Source organism: Dermacentor andersoni, chromosome 9, assembly GCF_023375885.2.
Source record: "Dermacentor andersoni chromosome 9, qqDerAnde1_hic_scaffold, whole genome shotgun sequence".
Taxonomy (NCBI): Eukaryota; Metazoa; Arthropoda; class Arachnida; order Ixodida; family Ixodidae; genus Dermacentor; species Dermacentor andersoni.
In genome coordinates, this window is record NC_092822.1 from 33,035,070 (window position 1) to 33,060,000 (window position 24,931).

Consider the following 24,931-nt stretch of genomic DNA (forward strand, 5'->3'; position numbering starts at 1 on the left):
GTCAGCAGAAGCGTATACTTCGAGGTTGTTCTTTTCGTTACCTCACAGTACGCTAGCCTCACTTCCTTCTGACCCCCGAGCTCTCCTTCATGCGTGGGGGCGGTTGTAGGGGTGATATGAAATGCGTAAGCATTTCTAAGCCTACCCAACAAGAAAACCGTGCGTCAGGTAAGAGAAAAACCTGGGCCAATCCCGGAGATTGTGCAATACCAGGCCGACCCGCAGCGGAGGTGAAGCAGGCTTCGAGTACTCAGAAAAGTGGAGCGAAAAGTGCGCACATTCTTTGGAATCACGCATGCAATATAGGTAGAGCCAGCCACAGCAAACGGCTTTTTCTTCGCGCTGCCTGTCGCTTCCACACGAACGTACAGCAGCGAGAACACTTCGGTCACAAATCTCTCAGCACACGCCACACCCTTCACCTTTCGCAGATCGCTTTCGAGGTATGGGGCCGCACGTCTCTCTTCAACACGAAGCGGCGAGTACACGGCGCGCGAAGCTATCAGCAGTCGGCGCTCTTTGTCTGCATCGCAGATGGCGTTCAAGATTTAATCCGCATGGCGCATAATGGTTCCACCTGGAGGGATAAGGCGCTAAAGATGGATACCAGCTTCTAATGATCGGGACGTCATGAATGCACGTGGCGCCGCCACCTGCAGTAGTTTGCGTGCCTCGTCGATTCACCTTGCAGTGCGTGTTGCCGCAGCGCTGTCGTTCATAGCGGTCCTATCAAGTTTCATAGCATTGATAATGAAACCGGACTGGGTGGAGATAACCAAGCGGTACAGTGCTTACGCATACTTACACAATCCCTGAAGAGTTCCTGCATGAATTTTTTTTTGTAAGCGGGCAAAATTGACTGTCCATTTCAGCGGGCACTGATTGGAGAGAGCTCGAAGCTGACAGGGTATACGCGCCAATCGTCAGCGCCGGCTCTGAAGTTTTTCCATTCAGCAGGCGCTGAAATGGACAGTCCACTTAGTGGATACTTACGAAACACCTGCAAATACCCTGCGAAAGCTGAGGGCTGTCTCATGTTAGTATTTTCTGTACTCTACGGATTCTGGCACATGGAACAAACACACTAGCTAATAAAAAAGAATAAAGGTTTATGCCCTTTTCTCTATTTGATTTTTATCAGTTTGATGTCGAATATAAATCCTTGCTCACTGTAAATGTGATCCCTCCAGTTCTTCTTAAAGGGACACTAAAGTGGAGCAATAAATCAGTTTGGACTAATGAAGCATTGTTTGAGAACCCTACAGGCAGTCATTTAAAAAAAAATAGTTTGATTATTAGATGAGAAAATGAAGGTCAAAGTATCAGTATTTGAATTTCGCGCCGAAACCCCAGCGCCGGTACGTCAGCGTGACGTCAGGGATTCCAAAGTATGTTTTGGCATTTGGCTTGCGTTGGCTGTATAAAGGTTTCCGAAACTTGCCGTGTTTAATATTTGGTTCCTTTAGAACACAATGTAGGCAGTCTGTACCGCTATATATATTTAGTAGGCCCTAGAAGATGCCATCAAACTCCGAGACGTCACATCGCCCAGGCGCGGGAACTTAAGTAGGCGTCGCCACCCGTATTTCGTTCTTGCGCTTTTTCTGACTTACCAAACGTCTTATCGTTGTAAGAGTGGTGTTTCTGGTGTTGTAGAACGGTAATTTACTGATGCAGAAGAAATCATTTTTCACTTTAGCATCCCTTTAAAAAAACATTTTTTGTTCTGGTTATCGCCCCAGCCAAACCTGAAATTCGCCGACTATTTATTCACATGTTACCGCTTTTCAGCGAAAGCATGGTTTTCTGATTTAATTTCGATTCTATATTGTGTAAGAGCGCAAGCCACAATACCAAGTGGAGCCAATAGGGAAAAAGAAATTCGCAGTTCCGCCCGAAAAGCCGAAGCACCGATTGCGATAGCAAATTAGTAGATTGCGTATGAAGTAAGGATAGCAGTTTTAGCGGCCGTGTAAACTTGTAAACGTTCGCTTACTAACCAAATTAACACTGACAGAACGCGTAAGCGTGACTCATCGAGGACGTAGAAAGAAACAGACAGAGACAGGCGCTGTTCTTGGGTCTCTGCTTCTTGTGTGAATGCGGAGCGGTGGGCTAGGACGACAAAGAGGCAGCCTAGCGGCCGCCGGAGAAGAACACCCCTCCTCCCTCGCATGACTCCCCTGCCTCGCGCGCGACCGGAGAGGGCACGCATCCGAGCCGCGTTCCTCGCGCGCGCACGCAAGATTGAACCGCATTCGGCTCACCCTTACAAGCTTTCCCACATGCGGAACCTCACGGCGACGGCGACGGCAGAAATGCGTGAGGAGTATCCATATAACTGCTATCGCAGTAAACTTAATGACTGCTCCTCGGCAGAGTCGGCTCTCTGACAAATTATCGCATCGCTTGCACACGCTTCTCAAAGGCCGATGCAACCACTCGAATTATAAACGCTCCCCTTTGAGTCTTGCTTTGAGCGCCACGTGTGGTCCGCCCGGCCAATCGAAGCCCCGTGGCAGTTCGCACGGTCGCGCAGACGAAATCGATCGATACGGTCATTGCTATAAATGAACTCCCCATTTTTCGATCCGTTGCGGGCATCTGGCTATAGTCAGGGAGAAGATGCCCTGCCTGAAGTTTAATTCCATCTGTTCATAAATGAAAGTATTCGGTGCGACATCGCAGAAATTTTAGAACTAGTCCGGGTATGCTGAAGAAGAATAAAGAAAAAATTTGGAAAGTTTGCGTTGCCTTGCAACTGTTGCGAAGCGCGAATGATCAACGTTCTTCATGACTCGCCTTAGTGGCGAGGTGGCAGTGACAGATCTGCTGCTCTTGCGAGGTTGGCGGGTTCGATCCCCGATGGTCACGCTCCCACAGTGATGGAATGCGAAGAGGCTCGTGCACTGGAGGTGCTTTGGATGCGCCTTAATACTTGGGGGTTACTCGATTCTTTTTAGGAATTCTTCGTACCAATTGGGATCAGTTAGGAATCAATACAGAGACAACCGAGAACTGCAGAAAAAGGCATTTTAAAAATTTTTGGTTACATAAGATTGGCACTCTTCAAGAAAGCGAAAACTGTAATCATCACGTGATCTCGCACTTTAGATTTCGAGTTTATTAATTAAATTGTATGAAGATATACTGTGTGTTTTTTACTGCTATGAATTCGTGTGCGTGTCATTATCGTTGGCGTTTTGTATACGCGAGTTTTCTAAACAAATTCAGCATTCTCATTTAAACGGGCGCTTGAAGCTTCTCACTTGGATACGCCCACTCTATTTTTTTCAAGCCTTCAATTTCCCCGAACGTTCGCGGAGGGAATAAACTTGACTTGATTTAATTTGACTAGAATCCATGCTATCTTAAAGATCCAGAAAGACAAACACGAACGCTATAGTTTCAGACACCTGGGAGATATCTCAAAGTTCAAGATTCGTCGACTAAACAGAGCAATTGCGTGTCTAGATCAACAAAGCACTCCTCGATATTTCAAGGGTACCCACCCATTTACTCACACTAAGCTTGGGACTCTCTGTCGTATATCTTTCAAGCATGCTGCCTGATGCATATCAACCCCTGCTTTGGGTACTGGGGTGTAGCTAACATCATCCTCCATTGTTTAGTCTTTAGCTTAACGTTAAGTAACTTGAGGTGGTCAGAATAAATCCGGAGCCCGCCACTAGCCCAATGCTCATGACAAACCATGCGTGCTCGAGACATTAAACTGCACCGTTGAAACCCTATGCCTGACGAGTTCGCTGTGCACGCAGTCATGATGAAAAATATTGACACGAAGAACTCGTCACAATGATTCCACGCACAAATGACTCCCTGTCCATAGAAATCAGGGCAGCTGAGGAGGTGCCAACATTGCTAATATTTTAAAGAGCACCGCTTCGCTCAAGCTAACACCACGAAACGACGGCCACAACATATATCGTACCGGTTTAAGCACTAGTGTTCTTTTTCTTGATCTATAAACATGGTAGTCTTTATAAAGGCCCGCGTTTGCATGATTTCACAGTTTAGTAAGTAACTGCTTGAATCCTTATAGTAAAATAACAGCAGAATTCGCGCAGGCTTGGAGGAGGAGGAATAAACTTTTATTGTAGAACCAGCACTTTATGATGGCCGGGCCTAAGCCTCCCTCGAAGGGACGTCGAGGGCTTGCCTCGCCGCCGCCTCGCGGGCGTGCTGGGTCGCCCAGGTTTGGTCGTCGAGGGCGGAGCTCCGCAGAGCCTCATGCAACCTCGACGAGAGAGTCGTGGTGTTAGTCTGTGCGTACTGTGCTGGGCACTCCCATAGCATATGCGGAAGCGTAGCCGTGTGAATTCCACAGCACCGGCAGTTGGGGGTAGTGTAGACGTCTGGAAATATAAGGTGGAGGCGGGCGGGTGAAGGGTACGTGTTTGTTTGTAGTAGACGCAGGGTTGTAGCCTGCGCCCGGCTGAACTTTGGGTGAGGTGGGGGGAAGGTTCGGCGACTGAGGTAAAAGGCCTTAACGAGATCGTTATAAGCTGTCAGATTGTCCCTGGTGTCCAACTCATCTCCAGTGACTCCGGCGCGGTTGACTAGGCCTCGCGCAATGGAGTGGGTGACCTCGTTGAGATTGCGGAGGTGTGGGTGGACAGGGCCCGCATGGGCCGGGATCCATGTTAGGGAGATTATGCTGTCTTTAGAGTGTGGTGCCTGGCAGAGGATGCGAAGAGCTTGGGGAGAAATACGGCCTTTGCTGAAGTTAGTAACGGCTGAACGAGAGTCACACACTATGGTGTGACAGGTGGGATCTAAAGTGGCCAGGGCGATGGCCACTTCTTGAGCCGTCTCGGCAGTGGGGGCAGTGACGCTACAGGCGTGGTGTAGGACTCCATCGCGTGTGGCGACGGCCACAAATCGTGTGCCAAGGGAGTATTGGGCTGCATCAACAAATGTGACGCCAGGTACGTGGGCAAGGGCTTTTATGATCGCTCCGGCCCGAGCTTGGCGCCGGGCCCTGTTATATTCAGGGTGCATGTTTCTAGGGATAGGGTCTATGTAGATCCAGCTACGGATGTCGGTCGGGATCGGTTGTTTGGGGCCCTGTTGCTGATGGTAGGTGAAGCCAAGCGCGGACAGAATAAAGCGCCCCGTTTCAGTAAGGGTGAGCCGTTCAAGCTGAGAGCGTTGTTGGGCTTCAATGAGTTCGGAAAGGTTGTTGTGAACTCCCAGTTGGTTGAAGAGTTCAGTGCTGGTACAATGCGGTAGACCAAGTGCTTGCTTGTAGATCCCCCGTATGAAGGTGTCGAGCTTGTTTTGCTCAGCCCGGTACCAGTTGAGGTACGCAGCAACGTAGGTAATGTGGCATATGACAAAGGATTGAACGAGTCGGAGAAGGCTTTCTTCTTTGAGTCCCCCTCGTCGGTTAGATATACGTTTAAGAAGTCGTAGGGTGCTTTGAGATTGGGCACAGATCTTGTTGAGAGCCAAGGCGTTGGAGCCGTTGGTAGAGATGGTGAGACGTGTGGGATAGGACTGCCATCTTGAAGGCGTAGGGTGATGGCGTCACAGGGTCGGTGATCAGATTGGTGTTTGGGAGGGCGTCCCCGCTGAATGGGCTTGTATAGCAGAAGCTCCGATTTAGCCGGCGAACAGCGCAGCCCGGTCCCTTGGAGATAGGCTTCAACTGTGTCAATCGCCGTTTGGAGGGCTGATTCCACTTGACCATCACTGCCTCGGTAAGACCAGATGGTGATGTCGTCGGCGTAGATGGTATGGTTGATATTGTCGACTTGCTGTAGTTGCTCGGCAAGGCCAATCATGACTAAGTTAAAGAGCATGGGAGAGATAACTGAGCCTTGCGGCGTGCCTTTGCTGCCAAGGGGAAGTTGGTCTGATCGTAAATCCCCGGCCGAGAGGGTAGCCGTGCGATTGGAGAGAAAGTCACGGATGTAATTGTAGGCTCGCGGGCCTCGGCGGCCGCATTTCGATGGGGGCGAAATGCGAAAACACCCGTGTACTTGGATTTAGGTGCACGTTAAAGAACCCCAGGTGGTCGAAATTTCCGGAGTCTTCCACTACGGCGTGCCTCATAATCAGAAAGTGGTTTTGGCACGTAAAACCCCATAATGTAATGTAATGTTGTAGGCTCGCTCTCCCAGGTGGAGGTTGGAGACCTGGTCAAGGATAGCTGCATGAGAAATGTTATCAAAGGCTTGAGTGAGGTCGAGTCCGAGGATGGCTTTCATATTACGGGAACGATCGTTTAGCACTTGATGTTTGAGCTGCAACATAGCGTCTTGAGTAGAAAGGTGAGGGCGAAATCCAATGATGGTGTGGGGATAGACAGAGTTGTCCTCGAGGTGACTGTTGATGCGTGCTAAGAAGGCGTGTTCCATCACCTTGCCTACGTATGAAGTGAGGGAGATGGGCCTTAAGTTATTGAGGCTAGATGGTTAGCCAGGCTTTGGGATTAGGATAACTTTGGCAGTCTTCCAGGCAGCTGGAAAGGCACCACTGCGCCAGCAATCGTTGATGTAGTCAGTCAGATGGGACACGGACTCGTCATCGAGATTGCGAAGGCTTTTGTTAGTGACCCCGTCTGGCCTTGGAGCAGAACGACCGTTAAGCTTGCGTAGAGCAGCATGTATTTCAGATACGCTGAAATCGGCGTCTAGTGTAGGGTTGGGGCTACCGATGTAATTGCTGTGTAAACTGACTTGTCCCCTGGAGATATATCTGGTGCAGAGGTAGTCAAGCACCAGTTGTGGACCTTGCTTAAGGGTCTCCGTATAAAGGAGCTTCTGCAGCCGATCCTGTTGGGTGGTGTGGGTGGTGGTATTATCAAGCTGATGTTTGAGGAGTTTCCACGAGGAAGGGCGATGATGTTATCCACCCACCGTGTTACACAGCTCAGTTTCGGTTATTTTTTGTTAGGTACGGGGCTGACATCGACGTTTTAGATTTCGCAGGGGCAACACACACTTTTCGTTACCAGGGGTTACGTTACACCTACTGTTACACCTACCCAGCGTCGCAATTAGATATCCTTGGTTTCTACAAGATCGACGTCTATTTAAGTAAACCTTTCGGTGGTCGTGTAATTTTACGCCTCACTTTATTTTATTTTAGACAATTACGATTGGCTAGGGCATGTCGTCACTATCGAACGCAAAGTGTGCGTGGTACTTACGAAAATGTTACGTATTGACTTAAACGTTAAGGTGCACTGATAGCTTGAGGGGGTGCGTTGCCTTTAGGCCACAAATAAACTTCCAGGACTCACGGTGAAGTGAACGATGTGCAAATGCTAAATCCGATCATCAAACAAAAAAAACTATGGGAAAATAATTATTTCGAATCTCACAGAAAAGAAACAAATGCAAATTTGACAAGATTAAGTTCGCCGCCGTCTTCGTTTGATTTATTTGACTGGCTCTACCTATTATTGTTATCCAAACTAAACGTATAAAATTCAGACTTAGCAATGTTTCAGTGTGACAATGAATGAATGAGTGCATGAACTAATTAATTAATTAATCAAGAACGCTGCTCTATCTAAGCTTTCTCGAGCTTTTGCCAGCCGTACAGTCGCAATAAGACTGAAAGGCGGGCTATTTGGTTTGACTTCGTTGTGGAAGTCGCATTCATACAAAAATTCACGCATGTTCTTTTACAATTTCAGTATCCAGGGTAACCCTTCACATCGATTCACCTTGGAGTAACTATATTTCTGTTCAACAAAAAAAAAAGGAAAGGTATGCCACTACATATGGACGCCATGTATAAGTACAATATAAGAATAAAATGCACACACGGTCATGTTTACACATAAGCATATAAGTTGCAATACGATCCTGTGCGAAACCGATAATGAAAAAGCGACCTAAATATAATACTGAGGTGAAAGCTCGGTACTATATGTTCAACTTAAGTTTACGCAAACATGCATATTGGCAAAAAACAAACAAATAAGCCGGTTCTTTTTTGCAGTCAAGGCTAGCGCTGTTAAAATATGTATTTATTTATTACTGTAAGTACGTATACATCGCGTTCGTCATATTAATTCAGTACAGATGGCATTGTTAGTCGTACGGTCTCTCTTCTCTAATGAATACGGGAGAAAAGAATTTGGTAAAGCGGCTGGTACCTAAAAGAATAACAAGCAATATTTCTATCTAGGTTTGCTAAATCTAAATACATTACAATTTTGCCTTATGCAGTGTTATTATAAATTTTTAAGAATGCTTTTTTTATGTAAATGCTGTCAGCTTTTAAAGTTGTTTGCGGAAAAGTGAATCGGTGTGTTCTCTGACGTAGGCGTTCTCAAGCGAGCGTAGTGCCTTTTCCCTCATTAATGTAAGCTTGTGTAGGCTTGTCGGCGTAGTTTCACCCCACATAAATGTGGAATAATACGAATGGGAAATAAATACATCGTAATGTTAATCTTTTTTACACTAATTGGGATTATGTGGCGACCAACCATTTACTACACCGACAGCTTTGCTTAACTTCGTTAGTAAGTTTTCAATATGGTTGTTTCGCGACATATTTTCATAGAAAGTGACTCTAACTACAATTACTAGTTTGTCAACAATGATTTGGTAAGGACGTATTGCAATGCTTCTGGCTATTTTTTCAATATTTTCGTGTGTTCGAAAGATAATTATTGTTCTTTATTTATTGAAATTAGCTGCTTTTTTTCTATACTGCTCCAAGTTATGAGAGATGGCGGTAGCTTTAGGTGTTATTTCATCCATGTTCTTTCCATCAATAAGCAACAACAGAAGAGATCTGCACCTGCCAGATACCTGAAATTATCGTACGTTTTTATGACGGCAGCTATGTAGAAAAGAAAACGCATTGGTCCCATTATACTTACTTCGGAAACTTCGCATTCTAGGAGCCTGAGTATGTATTTATGTTTCTTTAGTTCAACATTCTGGGAAAGGGAATTGAAACAACTTGGCATCATTTTTGGAGCCGGCCCGCGATAACTGTAGTGTCCTATTTTATCTACTAAGCTTAACCGGATAACTCGTTAATTTAAATCGGTTATGTTTAAAACTAACTATGCCAAGTATTAAAAGATACTTAATGCAATGATTGTATTTTGAAGATTTCCCTGGATTACCTCCTTTTTGAACAAGTAGGCAAATCCCAGTATTTCGCTCTTTCATAAAGTCATACTGACAGTCAGTTACGAGCTTGTATTTTCTACAGAATATTTCTATACGAGCGTGTCTGTTACTAGCTTTTCTAGTTCTTTTTGAGGAAATTCGCAACACTGACACTGAACGATGATTATTCAATGTGCTTTTTTGACAGCTAGATCTTATAGATCACCGTCGCGATCAATATTTGCAAGCTTCTTGAAAAGGCGCCAGTCGAAAGTGACGGATTACATGTGCGTAATACTTGTGCGAGTGAACTTTTTCAAATATTATTGGTTTAATTTCTGATTAATTTGAATCTCGTCGGTGTCTATTCTTGAGCTGCTGAAAAATGTCACTCGTCCCCTTATACTAAGACATAAAGATTTCTCAAGGACAGACAAAGCGGATGGAGGTAGACAGAGCAAGAGCCGAAGAAACGTATCCTTCGAGGACGGAAAACGTGAGCCGAGATGCCCCCAAGGCATGCAATATAGGCAAAAAGTACAAACTGCAACGAGTCACGTAGAAAACTGGGTGATGGGTTTCTGTGCTTTCCGAATCTCGAAAAATTCCGACATCACACAAAAAAAAAAGGAAAACAAAACGAAGCGAACGCCGATGGTTCGGGAAGTTCGCCTCATTCATTCGCGCACAAGAAAGCCTGTGTGCTACATCCGGTATACGTGACATTGAAAGTGAGCAATATATTTGATCCTGGCTTACAATTTTATGTAGGATGCATATCGTCTCCTGTTCTCTTTTTTTTTTGGCCTAAGATGGATGCATTCCTTCGACTCTTCTTCTGCCTACCTTCTTCCGTTTTGCCGCTCCTTGAGCGACCTTCAAGTATAGAAAGGCAAGCGCGCAGTTGGTTGAGTTATAATTCAACCCTCGCTCGTTCCGGATTTCGAGTATGCAGCGCCCTCCAAACGCCTTCTGACTTGAATATATATGCAAGCAAAGACTTGCTAGAAACACAATGTTGAAGTCGTGACAGGTATCCTTGAGGAACAAATCGAAAAAAAAAAGACAGGCTGTTTTTGCGAATAGAATTCAAGGAACGATTTAAAACATAGCAGCAATAAGAAGAAGATAAAACGTGAGCCTTGCTATCACGACTAGTTTCCTCTTGTCGAGACGTCTATGATTAGCGCGGTCCAAAAGAAAACAATGAAAGAAACATTACCTTGGTAATGCTCCTCCACTTAATTATCTACTGTACTTCCACCATATACCTCTCCGTGCGTGAGTCACAAATTTCAAACACGAAACAGCTGCTCCCCCCGCAAAAAATTTAGTTTTCTTGAAATCTGTGACATACTTCCTGCCTCAATTTTCTTTTTAGTTTAAATATTATTGTTGTTTAGGAAATTTTTGTCTTCTAGTTTATGCATTGTTATCACATTGTCTGATACCGTTTTATAATTCTAATGTTTGCCCGCGGCATAAACGTCTGATACATGCAAGTTTTACGTAAATATATGTTTGGTTTTGTTCAATGAAGCCCGACAGCATTATTGTAACATACTGTGCTTGTTATTTCCTGCAGTAATATGTTGTCATTTTTGAAGTAATCTTCATTATCATCATCGTCAACATCTTTTCTCGGACTTATCTGTAAAAGAAAAAAAAAGCGTTCTTAAGGTTATGCTTAAGCCGGCTCACAAGACAGGATATTAGGCGAGTTCGTTCGATATGGGTAAAGAAATAAACTGCACAGGTAAAGCACGAAAAACTGCCTTGTCAGCTTGGGTTTTGTTTTAGAGTTTATTTCATTTCCTTGTGCTCATTGTAAAATTTGCGAATAGACTGCTATCTGCTCCTAGGAGTTTCGGGTCCAAAGTACAGCCATTTAAGTATACTTTTACTTACGTGTAATTTTCTGTTTACTTTGCATTTACCACACACACTCACGTCTATGCAGAATAGTTTGCGGAGCGTTGAGAAAATGTATTTGGACACTAATGGGTTACCGCTATCTTCAAAGGTCTTCGTGTTTTTTTTTTCTCCGTGTCTTCTTGCGAAGGCTCGGGAATAATTTTTTGACGGAAGAAGTGCTGAAACACAGTTTCTTAGCGTTTTACGATGGCACCTGAAAGCCAGTAACAGAAGAAAACTGCGTATGCGGTTCCTTACGAATTTTCTTGTGAAGCTCTGTAATGGTTGGAAAAATGCGTGCAAGTTAGACGTGACTGCGTGTGAACAAAATCGGACACGAAGAGCTGACGTAGTGGAACGCTGCAATACCCTGCTGATAACTAAGGGATGAAGTGAGCAGGCGGAAAATACAGAAAGCTTCAGCATTCTGAAAGAAGCAGCCTAAGAATAACAAAAAAAAAACAGCGGTGGAGATGGCTAACGTTCCTCGTGAAAAGCTTATACGCCTAAGTGTGTGCACGAAAGTATTGTTTTGCGTTTGGTTCCTATACATACACACCTAGATGGTGAGCGCCCACAAACGCAAACAAATATTTTAATGAAAATTTGCCGAAAAAGGTTAAAGCGCCTCTGAAACAAATGCCGACGTTTTGATAGACACCTTTTTTGCCTGCAGGTGGGCTCGTCGTTCTTGGCGTCTTAGTTTGATACTGTCGGGGGAGTTACACGAAGTGACAACCGCGATTAACAGCGACATCACGCAGCTTCACCGTCCTGCCTACTTAAAACTATTACACCGTTCTTTAGCGGGCCTACATCGACAAAAACGTGTACCCCTATCGAAGAGCTGGCCAGCCTCTCTGAGGCATCTTAGCTTGCCCGGAGATTTTTTTTCCACCATGAATACGACCATCATGGTCCATATTTGGACGCAAGACATCATGCTCGGGAAGAGTGCGATAGCCACTTGAATAAGGCAGCAACCACGGAAACGTAGACACTCTCGAAATCTAAAAATCGATTGTTTCGAAAAGTCCTGTTATTCAGAGAAACGCGACGTGTGCTAGCGCACATGCCTGCACATGATGTAATTTTTCTCACTTCGCGATACCCGTATAAACACCCTAAAATATTTCTAATTTCCAAAAAAATACGTGCGAAATATCTTAGGAGTAAGCGTAATCAAAGAAAGAAGAAATATTTAGCGGAAAATTTTTCAGCGATAGGGATAAAACACAAGGCAGAAAAAAAAGATATACGGATCCCGCGCACTGTAGTAATCGATGTAAGCGAAGCTTGAAACTTTTTATGCTGTTTGCGTTGATTAACGATAAGTAGCGGTGATGGTGGCGGCGAATGTGTGACTCCTTCCGCATTTAGTCTAATATGATGGTGGTGAGCTGACGTTAAACGTTACCTAGCCGGCACAACTGCCGTTTGTCTGCGTAGTCCACAGAGCACACCGGGAGGCGTGCTTGCTTGAGGCGTTGTTGTGCGTTATTGTTCATAAACTCTGAAAGCGTTGACCGTTATCATTGCTTCACATGACACATGGGATCGTGGCAGAAGTGTTAAGCTTTATTTGAATTGCGGGGCTGCCCGTTATTGAAATAATTATGATTGCATGTGCGTATTAGTATGCGCACATTCACGGTCCTGCACCACGTTTCCCTGCGTAGCGAAGACGCTGCTGTTCCGCAAGACGCTTCTTTCGGGCCTGGTTGTCCTCGATGCTGGAAGCACATTTTGGAGCCATTTCGCTGGTGCATATTTACGTGCTCATTCTGCATACGTGGCCAGCACGTTGTTGAGACGCCAGCTCCAAGCGCTCTCTTCAGGCTAATGGCGATTGTAATGTTTACGCTATTACAGCGCCGCACGCGACCTCCACAGACCCGCACCTGCATGTTTTGTTGCATAGGAAAGCAGGCGCAGCAAGTGCGATACGCGGAAACTGTGAAACGGTGCTACGGCGGCGCCTGCCGGGATTTGCGTAGGCGATACGTTCCTCATGGTGTTGCAAGATACCCAGAGGCACGCGACTCATGATTATGATTATTTTAATGGCATCTCCTTTGAAACGGGACGGTGGAAAATAGCCTCCTAGCCTGCTTGATTGTATCAGCTATACTATACATGTTTTTATCTAGCGTTTTTGTATACATCTCCTTAATCATTTTTTTTTTCGTTCGAAATCTACTTTGTACTGCTAGCTGTGACTGTCACATATCCGGTCGTATCAATCTCTTCCCTGCCTTTTTTCCACCAATACTCTAAACATCTCTTGTTTATCTCGCCTGCTGACCGGTTGATGCTTCCGTCCCCTTCAAACCCAAGCGATTCTGGATGCTGTACGTTACCTACGGTTCTCGCTGAGTGAACCTCTTTGCATTCCATTAGGATGTGCTGAGTGGTCTCCGGATTTTCGCTGCTTCATACAGACGCCTCATCTATTTCCGAATAATAGCTCCGGTATGTTTTCATCTTTAGGCAACCAGCTCGAGCCTCAAATGGCAAGACAGTGAAAGAAATAGCAAAATAGTGAGACCAGGGGGCGAGTGCCATTTAAGGGTGCTGCGAGAAACTCAGCGGCGCGCCAGCAAGACCACAGCAGCGCCCGGAAAGTCGGGAGGAGTGGCAAAGTAATCTTTGTTTTATAGGTGCAAGTGGCCCCAAGCCCGCTATGGCTCCTTCTGGAATTAGTACAGACAGGTCTCCTCATATGTGAAACATAGGCGTACATTTTATTTGCTTTACACTACGTGTGTGACACCACTTCAGCTCCGCGGAGATCTTGCAAGGGTCTGTCTCTTCTGCGCATGCTTTCAAAAAAAAGCCAGCCGCCTTGCTAACTTCTTCCTTGCCCTCAGTTCCGACTCTCAAGCAACAAATGACGCTTGTTTCTTCTTTTTCAATGTTTGCCGAAGACATTTAACTAGAACCTTTGTGCTTAATACTGAAACTTAGCAAGAAAAAAAGGTTCTTTTCTTTCTGGTATGTTGCCTGTAAGCAACACTCATAAATAAAGAGCTAGCAGATGGAGCCGCCAGAGTATTTCATTGGGCTTCTTCAAGCAATGAAAACATAGTTACCTTGCGGGGTAACGCACCTGAAACGCCGGCTTCTAATTATCGGAGTTGCATAGACGCAGAAGAGTAACGTCGTTGAAATCTAACAAAATTACCGTTCGCGCGAGGCAAACAGCTTGCCGTGTACTCAATTACGTTAGCACAAGCGTTCTATTTGCTGCCGCAGCAAGCGAAAACTTGCATCTGTTTTAAGAGATAACAAACTTCATTCCGCCTCATTCTTCGCGCTCTTTGTTTGAACACTGTGAAACAATATTTAACGCAGGTTGCTGTACTAGAAGCCTTTATGTTTCCACTGGGGAAGGAAGCAAAATATCCACTACATACGAGATATAGTGGAAAGTTAGGACCGGCATTGAACAAGGTTAGGAAATGATATATCAACGCTAATTGTTCTACCGCTGCCAGAATAATCTGCGGCAGGTGTGTCAAGAAGTTTCGTGCAAGGTTCTTGTGGGATGGGCAATGAACTGGACGACGCAGCCACATTTGTGAATGCAGGAATACATTCACTTTTTAAAATTTATTTATCAGAGGAGGTGCTTCAGAATTTACTTTCGCGAAATCGGGATAACACAGGGCAACAATTCCCAAGCAAGACGATACGATTAAGACTGAGACTGCGCGATATAACAGGCATGAGGAGCCAGCGTTGCAGAAAGTGCAGGAGATTACCTTACTCGCGATAAGTGGCGTTACGGGCCGCTCTTGCCAGTTGTGAATTATTTAAATTACGGCAATGCTGCAGAAGCATCTTACCGCGAGCTTTTATCTACGAGTTCTAAGGTCGGAGCTTCTGCAAAGCAAAGCATAAAATCCAGGCATTTATTTTTGAAGCTAAGCAAACTGCCCCATCACTGAAGATGTGTTTCCTTTCGCAGTCGAGACATGTTCAAAATAGTAGAAAGTTGAATCGGCAAAAAGCAAAGTTCATTGAGTCCCCTCAGAAAAACAAGAATGATGGAAGCTATAGTTGCTTAAAGCTTTCCCATCGCTATTAATCTTTTGATGGCCCCGTGAAAATGGTAATGATCCGCAGGCTCGAAGGCGGAGGTTGGAAACCTTGCATTGTCCCCTAACCTAACTAACCTATCTGATGACGCCGCATTTGTTGAGCCATTCATTAAGATTTTACGTAATTTCGCCCGTCACAAAAGAAACATTCGACAGTTCATTCAACAAATGTTAACCAACAACTACACACTCCTTAGTCGTCGCAGTCGGAACTTAACGTTGCGTCACTTGCAGAACACATGATTTAGTTGTATGAAGTAACTGACTTGTAAAAAAAAAAAATATGCAATATAATTTTAAGCGGCTAAATGACAGGCCACGTGCAGCGTCCTAGCTCCGAGTCTGAAAACTGTGAAACACGCTTGTTTAGTCTGCCCTCTTATTTATTGTACCCTCTTTATCGCTTGGGCTCCTACCCTCTCAATCTATATTGTATTTCGCTTAAATAGGCTGCACTTAAAATTATGGCGTGAAGTGTATCAGTTAATAAAAAATGAGTTCCATCTACCTGGTCATTCAAAATTCTCCGGTCTGTTTTCTCATGTTACTCACAGCCTGCTACTTCTCATGGTCCCTAATGTCATGCGGTGACTGCAGCTGTTTCCTCTCGGCAAGCTGTCGTACTTTGAAGCCAGCGGGAACGTAAGTTCCGTCGCATAGAGAAGTCATTAGTACCAGCTATGACGTGTGTCTTTGTGGTTTCTTTTTCCTTCGCATGCTCTGTGTTCGCGATACGGTTTCATTTACGCCTACGCAGCTTGCTTCACAAGCGAAGCCCGGAATAACACCTCATTGTCCACGGCTAGTACGGGAAAGTGTAACGACTGAAACAGGTGGCTAGTGAAGACAGCGCCATGTTATTCATGTATTTATTTTATTGCGATAGCAGCTATATGGACACTCCAGGTACATGTCTGCCGTCGGCGTTAGGTTCCGTAAAATATTCAAGGGCTGTAAAAAATGCGCTGTAGGTGCGAGCGAAAGCGTGAGAGGGTGAGACGGCGATCGTGGCTCAATTTCGCGCGCGTAACGGAGGAAAGTGGGGAGGAAGCGCGCCGTCTTCCGTTGCGCAGTAAGCTCAAGGAGGAGGGTGGGGAGGAGAGGGGCGGCGTTCTACTTTTGGCTGCCCGAGCTGCCGCGCGCGCACACCCGGGCCGCTGTATCTTGAAAGCCGTCTGCGACCGGTACAGAGTTCGCCGCGCGCTATGTTTTCGCAACTTAGTTCGCGTTAATGTGAGAGGCAGCACGAAGGTCTATTCGCTCGCTGCTGCTGCCGCGCGTACTGGCTCCAGCGTTTTGACAGAGTTTCCGCAGTCGTTCAGTGAGATGGGCTCATGTTTGCGTGTGCGTGCGTGACGCCATGCTTGTGAAGTTAGTATGGCTATGTTTACAGCTACTGTCCTTAAAGCTACTGTCCTTACACCGTATGGCCATCCACTAATTTACTACCGCAATCGATGCTTCGCCGCTTGGACGTAAGTGATAACTTTTTTGTTTATGCAATACTGCAGACCCAAATGGGGGCTCAAGTGGGTGGGGTAGAATACAATAATATTTATACGTATATACATACACATAATAAAGAACGAGCACAAAAGTAATGCAACTTATGCAGTGATCAGAAGAAACCAAAGCGATGACTAAATAAGATTAATTGAACATACACTGAAGCAATAAAACTTCACATACGTTAGAACAGCATCAGGAGCAGCTCAAGGGGTCAGACTAAAGGCGATAGGCACATGTAAGCATTTGCGACCACTCTCTCACGAAAAAAGGCAACAAGTACCAGAGTTAAGTTGACAAATGAGCGAACGTTGCAGATCACTGACGATAATAAATAAGGAATGTGTGGAATGTATTAAACAAACTTCACGTCTAAGAAAAATAGAAGAAAGCAATAAAAACATTTGCCACAGTAGCAATACCGTTAACGTTAAGGACACATGCTTCCAATGGAATCAGTGCTTATCGACTGCGATAATGGCAGGCCTTTCCAATCTATTATAGTCGCGGGAAAAATGCAAAGCTTATAGAGGTTAGGTCGGGTGTTATAAGTTGTTAAAGAATCTGCGCGACTATGCCGTGTCCGACGCGCTTTATGTCGCTTAACGTAAGCCCGTGGGTGGAGGGATAAAAAGTTGTTTTTAATAATAAAAAAAAGAAATTTCAGTCCTTGTATTTTTTTGCGTAGCTGTAGCCTGTGAACATTATGTTTATTCATAAGGCTAGTAGGAGAGTTACTTAGTCTATATTCAGAAAGAAATGAGCCTCATATCTTTACGTTGAGTCATTTCTAAAGCGTAATGTTAGTTTCCTTATAGGGATCTAAAAAATACATGCATGTTCTAGTTTTCGTCGGATGAATGAAGTGTAAGCCAGTAAGTTAGTACCAGAGGGAGTGTGCTGTAGTTTCTGTCTGAGTAGACGAAGTTTCCCGAACGATGAGTTACACACGTTAGAAATCTGGATATTGCAGCTGAGCTCACTGCTAATTGTGATTCCAAGGCATTTATATTAGCTGACTTTGGTCCACGGTTCAGAGCCGAGTTTATAGACAAACGATATTTTATTGTTTTCTCGTGTTATGGACACGTAAAGAGTTTTTTCCCTTTTCCATTCCATACCCTACCGACTGACTGCACCAGGAAATAATGTTTTGAAGGTCAGAATTAAGCATTGATTGATGGTCGTGGCAAGTAACCTCGTTAAACAACACAACGTCGTCAGGAAATAGCCCAACTAGAATATGGTGAGAAAATCGCTAGCGATGTCGTTTATATACATCAGAAATAGTAAAGATCCTAGCACACTACCTTTGAGGTGCTCCAGAGGTTTCTGAAAGTTCGTTAGAACTTTCAATAATTGTCAGAAAATAGAATTTTATTCGTGCATAATCAGCTTAAAGAAATAGGAAAAGCGCTCTGACATGCGCTGATCATCGCGAAAGGAATGTTTACAAGTAAGAAAGAACTCCTGTCAGGACTTATGTCGAACACTTGTCGACTATTTAGTTTGTAGCGTTAACACCAAAGCCGGCGGGTTCGTTCTCACCAAGTCCTCACTTAAGAGTACGATCAGATCTAGCAGTCTCTACGTGATCCCGTATGGTCGTTTACTTTTTCCTGCCTGTACGTCTCTATACCCTGTCTCTCTCTCCCTTCTCTCTCTTCCCCTTCTGCCTTCCCTCAGCATAGGGTAGCCGGCCAGACTCTAGACTGGTTAACATCCCTGCCTTCCTTATAGCCCCGCTCTCTGTTTGTCTGTGTGTTTTCGAAATAAATGAGCAGAGGCGTATGTAGCCAAGTGTTTACGGGTGAAAGTTCGCATATAGTGCAAGTTGTTTGAGTTAACTCGTACCAAAGCTTAAGTAATCCGCGCGCGTGATACAAGAATGGAATCAACGTTCGCTATCCGCTTGAACAACCAGATACATTGTATTTACTGTGAGTTTAGATTATTTATTATAAAGAAATAGGTAACGAATTTTTAAGGTGTTGCTTTAAGTAGAATATCTTAAACGTAGAAGTTGCAGAGCCCATTGAAAATTCATTCAACTGTATACATAAAAAATCCTGTGCTGCCTCCAAAGTAGTAATTGCCGTGGTGATGGTTGATTGCGATCTCAAACATATATTTATGTACCGGATATCTGCAGCTGAATGTATCGCTGTTGCTGCTGTCAGGTTTCCTCAGTCTGGAGAAATGCAGTGCGAAAAAATGTTGATAAAAACATCAATGCATTTCCCTCACATCTTGAGACTATGTTTTGCAACTGGTCAGAGAAGTTTGAAGTAAAATTACATTTTCTTACTTGACAATCGCATTGGCGATTATGTAGAAATTGTGACGTCGGCCTCTATGATGTTTTATTTCAGCGAAGACGATCCTTTTGTCTCGAATCATCAATGTTAATTATTCTTGAATACTCATCACTCAGTAAGCGGTACAATCTGTTTCGTATCAGTCTAGGCTGAGGGAGGATGGGAAATGAAAGTAAGACGCTTGACAAATGAGAAGAGTAAGACGCAAATAAAAAGATGCCTCCGTAAACGTACAGGGCCCTGCAGATATACTGGACAGACATGCAGCTTAAGGTTAACTGTCTGCTTCTATGCAGTGCGGAATTTCCAATAAGGCTGTCCTTGCTTTTTTTTTTCCAAACTTGTAGCTGTAGACCCACGGCCTAGAACAGTGTTCTCGAACAATGGCCATCAGAAGACGCTTCCTAGACGAGGCGTACTATGTGGTGAACCAAGATAGGGTTGAAAGTACGCAACCCCCATACCACCGACGTCATACACAGCGGGACAAAGAAGGCATCAAAGGAATGACCCGACTGGTTGCGGGAGTTCAGAAGAGAACAATGTTTCGTGGAGCGCAGGGAACATAGAACTAATAAAAAGAAACATATAGAAGATAGCGCTAGAGAAAGGCATCTCTGTCCTGTGGTGTTGAAGACATTACTTACGACACTGGGAAGGACAAAAGCAACACAGCGGGGAGAAAAGACATGGTTGGTTATGCGTGAGCTATGCTCAGTGGCTGTGGCGTTGTGCGCTGCTTAGCTACAGGTGGCGGGTTCGACCGCGGCCACATTTTGATGGAAGAGGAAGGGGGAAAACGCTCTTGTACGCAGATTTAGCAGCAAATCAAAGAACCCCGGTTTGTCGATGTATAACCGGGAGTCGCCTGTTACGGCGTTGCTCTTAACTGGACCGGGGTTATGGCACGTAAAACCCAAGAATTGGACTAATCCTCAACTGCGTCGGAAGAATGACCCAGTATATGCGTGGGTGCACATATGCCTTGCCCCGCGCTACATAGTCATACCATATCGGCGTACTAACAAGCTCGCATTGAAGTCTTAGTAATGTTCGTGTTCAAACGTGTCGTTCATTTTTTTCCGAGTGGTCATTAGGATCCAGGAAGTTGGCCAATATGCGCATAGCGCGGGTTACTTATCCTTCATCCCGGAAATGTTGCTCAGGGATGAAGAATTGAAAATAGAGGCGCCACTGAAAGCCACCTAGCGGACGCTTCCAACAGTATATGCGGGAGCTGTAGCAGACGACAACCCTTTGCAGCAAGGATGGCTTAACTTCGCGGCTGCGATTTCTCCTTTGTTCGGCTGCCAGGCTGCTTCTTCTGCGGTGACAGCTGTAGAGAATAAGCTGACCTCTGTGCGAGCGGGTATGAACACGATGTTACCGGTGATTGGGACAACATGGTCCACATACGTGCAAGGTGTATCCCGCCGAAAAACACCATGAACACCATTTACATGACGTGGTGCTCATGTTTACTAGCCGATAAATTTTGTTGAGTGATGCGATCTCTCGATTGTTTTTTTTTCTACCCTTGCCGCAATGCTGCTTCTGTACCTGAATAATAAGCACCCGTCGTTAGTGCAGACTTATATCAAGCAAATCCGCACGGTACAATCTCTGCATATGCCGTTGTGATTTTTCTGCCGATGAATACATGTGACATCGCCGAATAAGTGCGGTCAAAGTCGTCTCAAGAAGAGTAATCGCCAATTTATTGATGGAAACGCGTACACTAGCCAACGAAGTCACCAAACACACGGGTTAATAAAAGTGCGTGTTAGTACTGTACCGCCGATGCAATTCTGTTGCATACGCCGATGAACTACCATTCCCGCTGCAGTTTGTGCAATTTTAAGTTCCCCAAGGGAGCTGCTTGGAAACGTACAAAGCTAAAGACTGACTAACTTTTCAGTATTTTTTATATTACTAGAGAGAGGTGCCACATGATATACTTAAAAGCAGATCAGCGCCAGTCAAAGTAGATGAGCGCTGGCGGCAAGGCCCGGTTTAGTCGTCTGCAGATTATGTATAAGAAAGAATTCAGCTGAGTACAAAACTCACATGCAAGAAGGGGCTATGTTGTGAAACAAACAAATCACTCGGCGTGTTAAGTTTGCTCAGGCACCATCGAGGTGTGCTGACTTCCCGAACGGAACGCGAACTTTTCGGCGAGAAATGGAACAAAAATACCATATGCAGCAGCTATTAGAAATTCTCGCCCTGAACTACCTATTTCCTAAACACATTTCTAAAAACGCAAACAAAATCTAACATGCCCTCAAGCATCTTAGAAAGAGCCCTGTGCATTAGGAGAAACTACTTTGCTCGTAATGCTTCATTCGTGCTTTTATTAAGCAACGGTTCATGACATGCAATGCAATGACAGATACTTGCTAACGTTGAGAATACTGTAATGTAAAGATTGTTTTATGTTGTTTGTGATAACGACTATTCATTATTCGAAAAGCATTCGGAAAGTATTCGATATACGGTTCGAGTCGTTTCTGGCCCTATTCGATTCGCATTCGATAGGTCTCGAAAGACCCTATTCGCACATCCCTAGACGGTGAGGAATCGGAAATGCTGAATTCCACTTTCTTACTCTCAAATGTTTGCTTTCGAAACATTAATTTAAAAAGCAGAGCCTGCCTACGAAGCTTCTCATTCGAAGTTTAAACCGTCAACGTTTGAGCAGCTCTTAAATATATTTGAAAAGAGGTTTGCCTCACCACCGAGACAAACTAGCCAGGTTTTGTAACGTAGGATGACTGTGTCGCAGCCGGTTAGCCTTTGGCTCCGTTTCAGTTCGCGCTGCCAATTACTCCGTTATTTGAATAACGGCCCTGAAGTAACTAAGCCTTTGCCAACACGATAATGTAAACAAAGCATGGTATCGTAAACCTCCTGCTGTTTGTACACTCGCCAAGCTCCAACAACTCCGAATAACAATTTCTTGGTATACAGTGACCCCTGATCCCTTTTTTAAAGGAGAAAGCTTTCACGTCGTATCATGTTCACACAAATTGTCGCTTTTCTTACTGTTGCCTTCTGTTGAATAAGGTATAGGTGTTCTTTTTTCTGCCATTTTTTTGCAAAGAAAAAAAGGAGAGAAGCAGACGATGGCAAGGTAAGGCACGCGAGAGGTTATTCAAGGCGTTATAGGGTTAGCTATTGTAGCAAGTGTATACCCTACGCTTGGGAAAGACGAAATGTGGAAACGTAACAAATGAAAGAAGACCAAGCCGGAAACTAGATTGCTAAATATGCGCTAGCATATTTCAGAATGTGGTGACGGTGACGTCTCAATGAAATTTATCGAAGCGACGTTTCTATACCAATGTATCTCTCACAAACTTGCGATTTCGTGCACACCGGGGAACCCAGGCGCACTCTCAACACACCTACAGGTTTCTGTTTGATTTCTACAAATTGGGTCAAGTCCCCCCTATATTGCTATAAAAAATGCGTGACTGATTGCGAGATTGAACCTCTGTCTTCCAGAACAGCAACCCAATGCCCCAACCATTAGGTCATATCGCACGCTTTCTTTTTTCGTGCCAGAGAGTCGCTCTTGGAAACTTTTAGCACAGGCGTCACATGCCAGTTTGCCTATTAATGTCTCCGTGATAGGTCCCCTTTGTTCAGCGTGGAACCGACCGAGAAAACGTGCCGAACTATAGAGAACGCAGCGAAGCTAGTGTACCTCCTCGTAACAGCCGCAATATTTGCTTGCAGCGCTGTCATCTATTTAATTTAACAATGAAACGTCATCATTATCATCATCAGCGTCTTCAGTCCACTGCCGGACGAAGGCCCCTCAGCGAGCTCCAATGACCCCTGCCTTTCGCTAGCTGATTCGAATTTGCACCCGCAAGTTTCCTAATTTGATCACCGCAAATAAGTTTCTGCCATCCTCCACTACACTTCCCTTGGCACCCATTCTGTAACTCTAATGGTTGACCGATTATCAGCCCTACACATTACATGGTCTCTCTAGCTCCTTTTTTTTTTTAATGTCAAGTATAATGTCGGCTATACCAGTTTGCTCTCTGACTCACACCACTCTGTTCCTGTACCTTAACGCTAAATCTACCATTGCTCTTTGCATGTTCCTTAACTTGTTCTCGAGCTTCTTTGTTAACCTTCAAGTTTCTGCCCCATAGTTGGCATCGGTAGAATGCATTGATTGTGCACTCATTTTTGTCTTCAGTGGCAAGCTTCCAGTCAGGTTTTGGTAATATCTACCCTATGCAGTCGAACCCATTTTTATTCGTCTGTAAATTTCCTTCTCATGATGAGTGTACCCTGTGAGCAATTGACCTACATATACGTACTCCTGCACAGATACTAACGGTGGCCTGGCAATCATGAATTTTTGTTCCCTTGCCAAGCTATTGAACATTAATTACCTCTGTCTTCTGAATGATATTCTTAACTCTTCTCTTACGCTTTCTCTGTCAAGGTCCACTTCAGTCATTGGTTGCAATTTATTCCCAGTGTTTCTGAGCATGGCAATGTCATCTGCAAACCGAAGGTTACTAAGATATTCGCCATATTTCCCGAGACATTCAGGTATGCCTCCTGTACTCCTTCATTACGCGATGCCTCCATGACTGCTGGTATCTCTATTGAATCAAACGGTTTTTCATTATAAATGAAATCCATATAGAGAGGTTGCCAGAGTAACAAATGACCCAATAAAGAAATGACAAAGCATCAAAGTGTGTAACTGAAAACATCAGATAGAACTCGCTGAACTGTCAAAGCTGATAATCGAGAAAGAAGTAAGAGATATTCGAAATTAAAACGTCGGAAATTTTGACAAAGCAGCAAAAAATGGCCGCAGCATGAAAGCAACGAAAAATTGGCATAGGACAGGGCGAGATGTTTGCAGTGAAAGATAAGAAGGGTAATATCATAATCAATTTCGATGATATCGTGAAAGCAGCAGAAGAATTCTATACCGACGTGTACAGTACCTGTAAGGAAGGAATAAGCATTCGTAAGTGCGACACACTGATGTTTCACAACAGGAGAGTCCGAAGTTGGAAGGCGAAATATCGCACGATGGAATGCGGCAGCGCACTTCGAAACAACGGCGCAACGCGGAATGAACAAACACGCGAGCGCTGTGTTTGTCCATTCTGTGTTGCGTCGTTCCGAAAGGCGCTGTTCCGCATTCCATCACGACTAACCAACTAGCCCACCAGTATGTCTTAGAGAAATGGGGCAAGTAAGAGGCGACTGTATTCAAGCGACACGGTGAAACACGGTGTTTTCCAGTGCAGAAGCGTAGTGTGGTGAGCGAGTGATTCCAGTAATCCAAGCTTTGTTCATGCGATTAGCCCATATTGCGTAATTTTAGCACTTGGTTGTGTTGTTGACGCTGTTTTGTTAAGCATATTTGAAGTAAAACTGTTTTTATCCCCCCCCTTCGTAATGTCTTAGGTGCTGAGGGCATAACAAACAAACAAAGAAAGAAATAGAGAGAGAGGGAGAGAAAGAAAGGGAGAGAAAGAGAGAGAGAAAGAAGGAGAGAGAGAAAGAGAGAGCGAGAGAAAGAGAAAGAAAGAGAAAGAGAGAAAGAAAGAGAGATAGAAAGAGAGAGAGAGAGATAGAGAAAGAGAGAGAGAAAGAAAGAAAGAGAGACAGAGAGAAAGAGAGAAAGAAAGAGAGAGAGAGAGAAGGAGAGAGAGAGAAAGGGAGAGATAGAGATAGAGAGAAAGAGAGACAGAAAGAAAGAGAGAAAGAAAGAGAGAAAGAGAGAGAGAAAGAGAGAGAGAAAGAATGAGAGAGAGAGATAGAGAGAGAAAGAGAGAGAGAGAGAAAGAAAGAAAAAAAGGAGAGAAAGAAAGAAAGAGAGAAAGAAAGAGACAGAGAATGAAAGAGAGAGGGAAAGAGAGAGAAAGAAAGAGAAAGAAAGAGAGACAAAGGAAGAAAGAGAGAGAGAAAGAGAGAAGGTGAGAAAGAGAGAAAAGAG

General features: G+C 44.5%; 1 long non-coding RNA gene across 7 annotated transcripts in view; it reads left to right on the forward strand.

Moving 5' to 3' along the window:
• Positions 1–24,931, forward strand: part of LOC129383818 (uncharacterized) — a 514,476-nt gene that overhangs the window by 274,690 nt on the left and 214,855 nt on the right. For all 7 annotated transcript variants that reach the window (XR_011890290.1, XR_011890289.1, XR_011890292.1 and 4 more), the window contains one exon: positions 15,676–15,763. This is a non-coding gene — a long non-coding RNA (uncharacterized lncRNA). The remainder of the gene's footprint in view (positions 1–15,675; positions 15,764–24,931) is intronic.